The 7219-nt window shown below is 44.5% G+C and overlaps 1 pseudogene; it reads left to right on the top strand.

Annotated features, from left to right (window-relative positions):
• Positions 1 to 357: 357 nt before the first annotated feature.
• LOC100347121 (E3 ubiquitin-protein ligase ARIH2 pseudogene) lies at positions 358 to 2492 on the top strand (annotated as a pseudogene).
• Positions 2493 to 7219: the final 4727 nt, after the last annotated feature.

The raw sequence follows: 7219 nt of genomic DNA on the forward strand, positions 1-7219 counted from the left end.
ATCTCACTAAAAAGGCCTTCTAATCCTTTCTCCCTCTCCATGCCTTCAGGAACTCCTAGAACCCGAATGTTGGGTTTTTTAATAGTATCCTGAAGATTCCCGACAATATCTTTTAGATTTCTAATTTCCTCTTCTTTTCTTTGGTCTGACTGTATCCTTTCCTGTTCTCTGTCTTCTAAGTCCGATATTCTCTCTTCTGCTTCACCCATTCTGTTTGTAAGGCTCTCTAATGTGTTTGTCATTTGATCTATTGAATTCTTCACTTCATTATGATTTCTCGTCACTATCACAGTTTCCTGTTGTACTAGTTGTTTCATTTCATTTTGATTCCTCCTTAATATTTCATTTTCTCAGCCGGAGGAAGCAGCGCGGGCCCGAACATCGTCGGCCCGCCACCTCCGCCGACGCTGCGCTGCGATCCCACAGCGCTGGCCGGGCCCGAAGTGGTCTGGCCTGTTTGGGCTCAGCGGCTGCAGGGCCGTGGTTTCCGATGGAAATCATATGACAGAATACTTGGATGACATTTATTTGAAAGATCTTCAAGAATTACAGAAGACAAAAAAACACTAATGCGTTTGAGAAAGCGGTAAATTTTGGGGGAGGGGGACAAAGCAACTGCTTTCCGATCTGCAACTTGGCTGGATGCTAAGATGTCCGTGGACATGAATAGCCAGGGGTCTGACAGCAATGAAGAGGACTATGACCCAAATTGTGAAGAGGAGGAAGAGGAAGAGGATGAGGACCCTGGGGACATAGAGGACTATTATGTGGGAGTAGCCAGTGATGTGGAGCAGCAGGGGGCCGATGCCTTTGATCCTGAGGAGTACCAGTTCACCTGCTTGACCTACAAGGAGTCTGAAGGCGCCCTCAAGGAGAACATGACCAGCTTAGCCTCTGTCCTAAAGGTATCTCATTCAGTTGCTAAACTTATATTAGTTAATTTCCACTGGCAAGTCTCAGAGATTTTGGACAGATACAAGTCCAATTCTGCTCAACTGCTTGTTGAAGCCCGAGTTCAACCTAATCCATCAAAACATGTCCCCACAGCCCATCCCCCTCACCACTGTGCAGTGTGTATGCAGTTTGTGCGGAAGGAAAACCTACTTTCTTTGGCCTGTCAGCACCAGTTTTGCCGCAGCTGCTGGCTCAGGACTGTCCACTTCGTACACCAGAGGACTTTGTGTTTCCGTTGCTTCCCAATGAAGAACTGAGAGACAAATACAGGTCCTACCTCTTCCGGGACTATGTGGAGAGTCATTACCAGCTCCAGCTGTGTCCTGGTGCAGACTGTCCCATGGTTATTCGAGTACAGGAGCCTAGAGCTCGCCGAGTGCAGTGCAATCGGTGCAACGAAGTCTTCTGTTTCAAGTGTCGTCAGATGTATCACGCCCCCACAGACTGCGCCACAATCCGGAAATGGCTCACGAAGTGTGCAGACGACTCTGAAATGGCCAACTACATTAGTGCCCACACTAAAGACTGTCCCAAGTGCAACATCTGCATTGAGAAGAATGGAGGCTGCAATCACATGCAATGCTCCAAGTGTAAACACGACTTCTGCTGGATGTGTCTAGGAGACTGGAAGACTCATGGCAGTGAATACTATGAGTGCAGTCGGTACAAGGAGAATCCTGACATTGTCAACCAAAGCCAGCAAGCCCAGGCCAGGGAGGCCCTCAAGAAGTACTTGTTCTACTTTGAGAGGTGGGAAAACCACAACAAAACTTGCAGCTAGAGGCGCAGACATACCAGCGGATTCATGAAAAGATTCAAGAGAGGGTTATGAATAACCTGGGGACGTGGATCGACTGGCAGTATCTACAGAACGCTGCCAAGCTCTTGGCCAAGTGTCAGTACACTCTGCAATACACCTATCCCTATGCGTACTACATGGAGTCTGGACCCAGGAAGAAGCTGTTTGAATACCAGCAGGCTCAGCTGGAGGCTGAGATCGAAAATCTGTCATGGAAAGTGGAGCGTGCTGACAGCTATGACCGAGGGGACTTGGAGAACCAGATGCATATAGCAGAGCAGCGGAGGAGAACCCTGCTGAAGGATTTCCATGACACCTAGGCTGGGACGTGGACGTGCTGGGGTGAGGAAGACGTGGCTGCAAGGTCTCCTGACTGCCATGCTGCATGCTGTAGGCTCTGCCTTCACGACCCCAGGCGGCAGCCAGGGCCCCACTCCTGAGAGACACTGGCAACACCTCCTAGTCATTTTACGTTTTCTTCTCATCTTCTTGCTTTTTGTTTCTACCAGGGTAGAGGCCATGTTGAATTGGCCTCTTTTCAGGACTTTTAATTCCCCCTGGATGATTGTTGGGAGGGAGGGAAAGTTTTTTCTGAATGGCTATTAATAGTATTAGATCATTACAACTTACGTAATTTTCAGAGGTTGTATGATTATACAACAAAAAAGGCAAACAAACCATAGGATAACACAAAGCCCCTTTTAAAAATAAATTGGCCTTGGAGTGTTTCAAAAAAAAATATTTCATTTTCTCGAGAGAGATATTCTATCTTGTCCATTAAGGATTTCTGTAGTTCAAGAATTTGTTTTTGAGAACTTCTTAATGTTCTTATCAATTGTTTGAGATCTGCTCCTTGCATTTCTTCTATCTCATCATCTTCATAATCTTGAATTGGGGTGTCTTTTTCATTTGGGGGTGTCATGGTGACTTCCTTGTTTTTATTACCTCGGTTTTTGCGTTTGTTATTTGGCATATTGGAGATATTTGGTTTCTTCACTGTGGTGCTTTTTCTTGTTATACTATGACTCTAGATTAAGTGGACTGTCTGTTTTTGATGGAGCCTTAGAGGCTTGAGATGGGTGTGGCCTGAGAGCTCTGTTTGGTGTTCCAAAGGTGACACTCCCAGGTTAGGCGTGGTAGATCTCTCTCTCTCTCTCTCTTTCTTTTCTTGATTCAAAAGGGAAGTAATTCCACACAGCTGAACGAAGTTGGAGGTAGTTAGCAGGCAAATGATATACCCACAGGAGCCAGAGATTGGAAGCTCTTTCCCAAGGACCACACAGGGAATCTGTTCGGCCCTCAGGGTGGGCTCAGATTCTCCTTCAGTCTCCCACTGGGTTGCCAAAGTTACGGAATTGTAGTATTTCTGGAGAGTACTCACATGAATTCCGTGAGTTCTCTCCCCCACCGTCTCTTTTTTCACAGTCTCAGTTCAGTAGCACCACAAATTTACTACGTCCTAATCTCCTGTTAATTCGCTCCACCCAGAGTCAGGTTTTTCTGCTAGGCTCAGGGCCGGTGCAGACCTGAGGTCGCTCTGCTTATGACGTATGTCCAAGATGGCGCCTGCTCTTTGTCTTGCTCGCCCTTGAGAGGTGAGTGGAGAGAGAGAAACCCGTGTCTGTACCAGTCACCTTTTTCTCTCTCTCTCTCTCTCTTCCAGTTAGCCTGGTGAACTTCCCCCCCCGGGGGTCATTCCCTCTAGTCTCCTCTCTCCGCTTGCCTGCCGGTGTCTCGGGCTATTGAGGTTCGGCTCACCTCGCGTTCCAGCGCTGGTGTGTTGAGTCTGCCGCTGGTGTCCCGAACTGTGGGCTCCCACGCTCTCCACGCAGGTCCACTGTGAATCACTAGTTCTGGAAGAGTTTCTTCTGCTGTTTCCTCCCCTACTCTTCCTTGAGCCTGCAGTATCTCCACTTTTATTAAACTGTCTCTCCCCGGACTATCAGTGTGCTCCCTTCCTATTCTGCCATCTTGCCTCCTCTCCTATTATTCTTTTTTTTCTGAATTAGGAATTAAGGTAATGCCAGCTTCATGGAAAGTGTTTGGAAGAATACTCTCCCTTTCGATTGTTTTGAATAAATTGGGAATAGTTGGAATTAGTTATTCTTTAAATGTCTGGTTTTTCTTTGTTGAAAGGGTCTTTACTACTGATTCAATCTCTGTCCTGGTTATTGGTGTGTTTATGTGTTCTATGTCTTCATGACTCAATTTTGGTAGATTGTCTAGGAATCTTTGTTTTTTTTTTTTTTCCCCCCCAAAGGAACCTTTTATTTCATGAATACAAATTTCATAAGTACAACTTTAGGAATATAGCGATTCTTTCCACCATAGCCCCCTACCACTCACACTCCCACCCCACCTTCTCCTCCCTTTTCCTTCCCAGTCCCATTCTCTATTAAGGAAAAAAACTCGTTCCTCAACAGTCAAGACAAGAGCTGTTCAAGTCATCACTCCTCAAAGTGTCAATTTCACTTCTACAGATTTCCTGTTAGGTGCTCTATTAGTTCTCACAAATCAGAGAGAACATATGGCATTTGTCCCTTTGGGACTTGTTTTTTTTTTTAAGATTTATTTTATTTATTTATTTATTTTTTTATTTAATGAATATAAATTTCCAAAGTACGACTCATGGATTACAATGGCTTCCCCCCCCCACACCGTCCCTTCCACCCACAACCCTCCCCTTTCCCACTCCCTCTCCCCTTCCATTCACATCAAGATTCATTTTCGATTATCTTAATATACAGAAGATCAGCTTAGTATACCTTAAGTAAGGATTTCAACAGTTTGCTCCCACACAGAGACATAAAGTGAGAAATAATAGATGATTTTTTTTTTAAATGATGATGAAATCAGATCAGACCTATTGTCATGTTTAATCCCAGTGAGAGTCAAGTTGGGAATGATAATTTGTTTTTTTCTTTTTTTTTTTTTACAGAAGATCAGTTTAGTGTACATTAAGTAAAGATTTCAACCGTTTGCACCCCCATAGAAACACAAAGTGAAATATTCTGTTTGAGTATAAATTTCCAGAGTACAGCTTCTGGACCACAATAGCCTCAATGTACAGCACATTAAGGACAGAGATCCTACATGAGGAGTAAGTGCACAATGACTCCTGTTGTTGACTTTACAAATTGATACTCCTGTTTATGGCATCAGTAATCTCCCTATGCTCCAGTCATGAGTTTCCAAGGCTATGGAAGCCCCTTGAGTTCTCTGACTCTTATCTTGTTTAGACATGGTCATAGTCAAAGTGGAGGTTCTCTCCTCCCTTCAGAGAAAGGCATCTCCCTCTTTGAAGACCTGTTCTTTCCACTGGGATCTCACTCACAGAGATCTTTTTGCCAGAGTGTCTTGGCTTTCCATGCCTGAAATACTCTCATGGGCTTTTCAGCCAGATCCGAGTGCCTTCAGGGCTGATTCTGAGGCCAGAGTGCTATTTAGGACATCTGCCATTCTATGAGTCTGCTGAGTATCTCACTTCCCATGTTGGATCACCCTCCCCTTTATTTATTCTATCGGTTAGTGTTAGCAGGTACTAGACTTGTTTATGTGCTCCCTTTGACTCTTAGTCCTTTCATCATGATTAATTGTGAACTGAAATTGATCACTTGGAATAGTGAGATGGCATTGGCACATGCCACCTTGATGGGATTGAACTGGAATCCCCTGGTATGTTTCCAACTCTACCAATTGGGGCAAGTCAGCCCGAGCATGCCCCAAGTTATACATCTCTTCCCTCTCTTATTCCCACTTTTATGTTTAACAGGGATCACATTTCAGTTAATTTTCAACACTTAAGAATAACTGTGTGATAATTTCAGAATTAAACCAGTCATATTAAGTAGAACAGGCAAAAAAATACTAGGAGGGATAATGTATTAAGTTGTCCATTAACAGTCAGTTACAGAGAGAGAGGAAGAGCCAGAGAAAAAGAAGTCTTCCATTCCACTGGTTCACTCCCCAGATGACTGCAATGGGCAGAGCTGAGCTGATCCAAAGCCAGGATCCTGGAAATAGGAGCCAGGAGCTTCTTCTGGGTCTCCACATGGATGCAGGGGCCCAAGCATTTGGGCCATCTTCTATTGATTTCCCAGGCCATTGAAGAGAGCTGGATCAGAAGAGGACCAGCTGGGACTCAAGTTAGTGCCCATATGGGATGCTGGCACAGCAGGCTGGGGATTTAACCCACAGTGCCACAGCGCTGGCCCCAAAAAGGCCTTCTAATTCTTTCTCTTTTTCCACACCTTCAGGAACTCTTAGAATCCATATGTTGGATCATTTGATTGTATCCTGTAGATTTCCAATCGTATTTTTTAGTTTTCTAATTTCTTCTTCTTGTGTTTGGTGTGACTATATAATTTCCTGTTCTTTGTTTTCTAAGTTGGATATTATTTCTTCTGTTTCCCCAATTCTGTTAATGATTTCCACTGTGAGTATTATCTGTTCTATTGAAATCTTCACTTTTAATATTTCATTTTGATTTCTCTTTAGAATCCCAATTTTGTGGCAGAAATGTTCTTTCATATCATGTATGGATTTCATTAGTTCATGAATTTGCATTTGATTACTCCTAAGTAATCCTATGATTAATTGTTTGAATTGCATTTCTGGCATTTCTTCAATCTCATCATCTTTACAATCTAGGTTTGAGGTGTTGTATTCTTTGGGGGGTGTCATGTTGCCTTCCTTATTCTTGTTTCTTGAATTGGTGCATTTATTTTTGGCATTTGTGGAGATACTTGTTCTTTTTTTTTCTTTTTTGGTGTGGTGGCTTTTGTCTTTGAGCTGTGTCTGAGTGACTAGTGTCTGCTTTCAGGGAATATCTAGAGGTGTCTGGTGGGTATGGCCAGGGAGCTCTGTTCTGTACTCCAGGGTGAAGGGTGTGTCTGAGGTGACACATCCAGGTTTGGTGTGGTAAATCTCCTTTTCATTTTTAATCAGAGGGGAGGTTTCTTCTTGTCTGTTTGCATAGACTTAGCTGAGCTCCTCACCTCGAAAGAGGCCAGTGCCTGGGTGCTAGCCCCAGTGAGTATATTATTTGTCCATTCTGCCACAAGAACCACCCAAAGGATCTGGACAGTCTTCAGTGTAAGCTCAGATTCCCCAGCAATGTCCTTTGCCAGGTAACCAGGGAGCCCTGATCATGTGGAGCCTCCCACAAGTAACTGCTCTTGCCTCAGCCACACCCTGAGTCCTCCCACGAAGCCTCAGTGTTTTCACAGTCCGCATAAACAAGCCTCCCACAGTCATGAGCACCCAGCTCCCTGTCTGTTCTCCCCACCACACTCAGGAGTCTGCTTGGCTGGTTGCTGGGAGCGGACACAAGCTGGCACAGGTGTTACATATGTCCAAAATGGCACTTTCTTGGTGTCAGCTTGTTACACGCCTTTGCAGCATGATCAGGGAGAGAGAAAATATGCCCCCCTTTGTCTTTTTTTCTCTGGCTTGACAGGTACACTA

This window comes from Oryctolagus cuniculus, chromosome 2 (genome assembly GCF_964237555.1).
Source record: "Oryctolagus cuniculus chromosome 2, mOryCun1.1, whole genome shotgun sequence".
NCBI lineage: Eukaryota > Metazoa > Chordata > Mammalia > Lagomorpha > Leporidae > Oryctolagus > Oryctolagus cuniculus.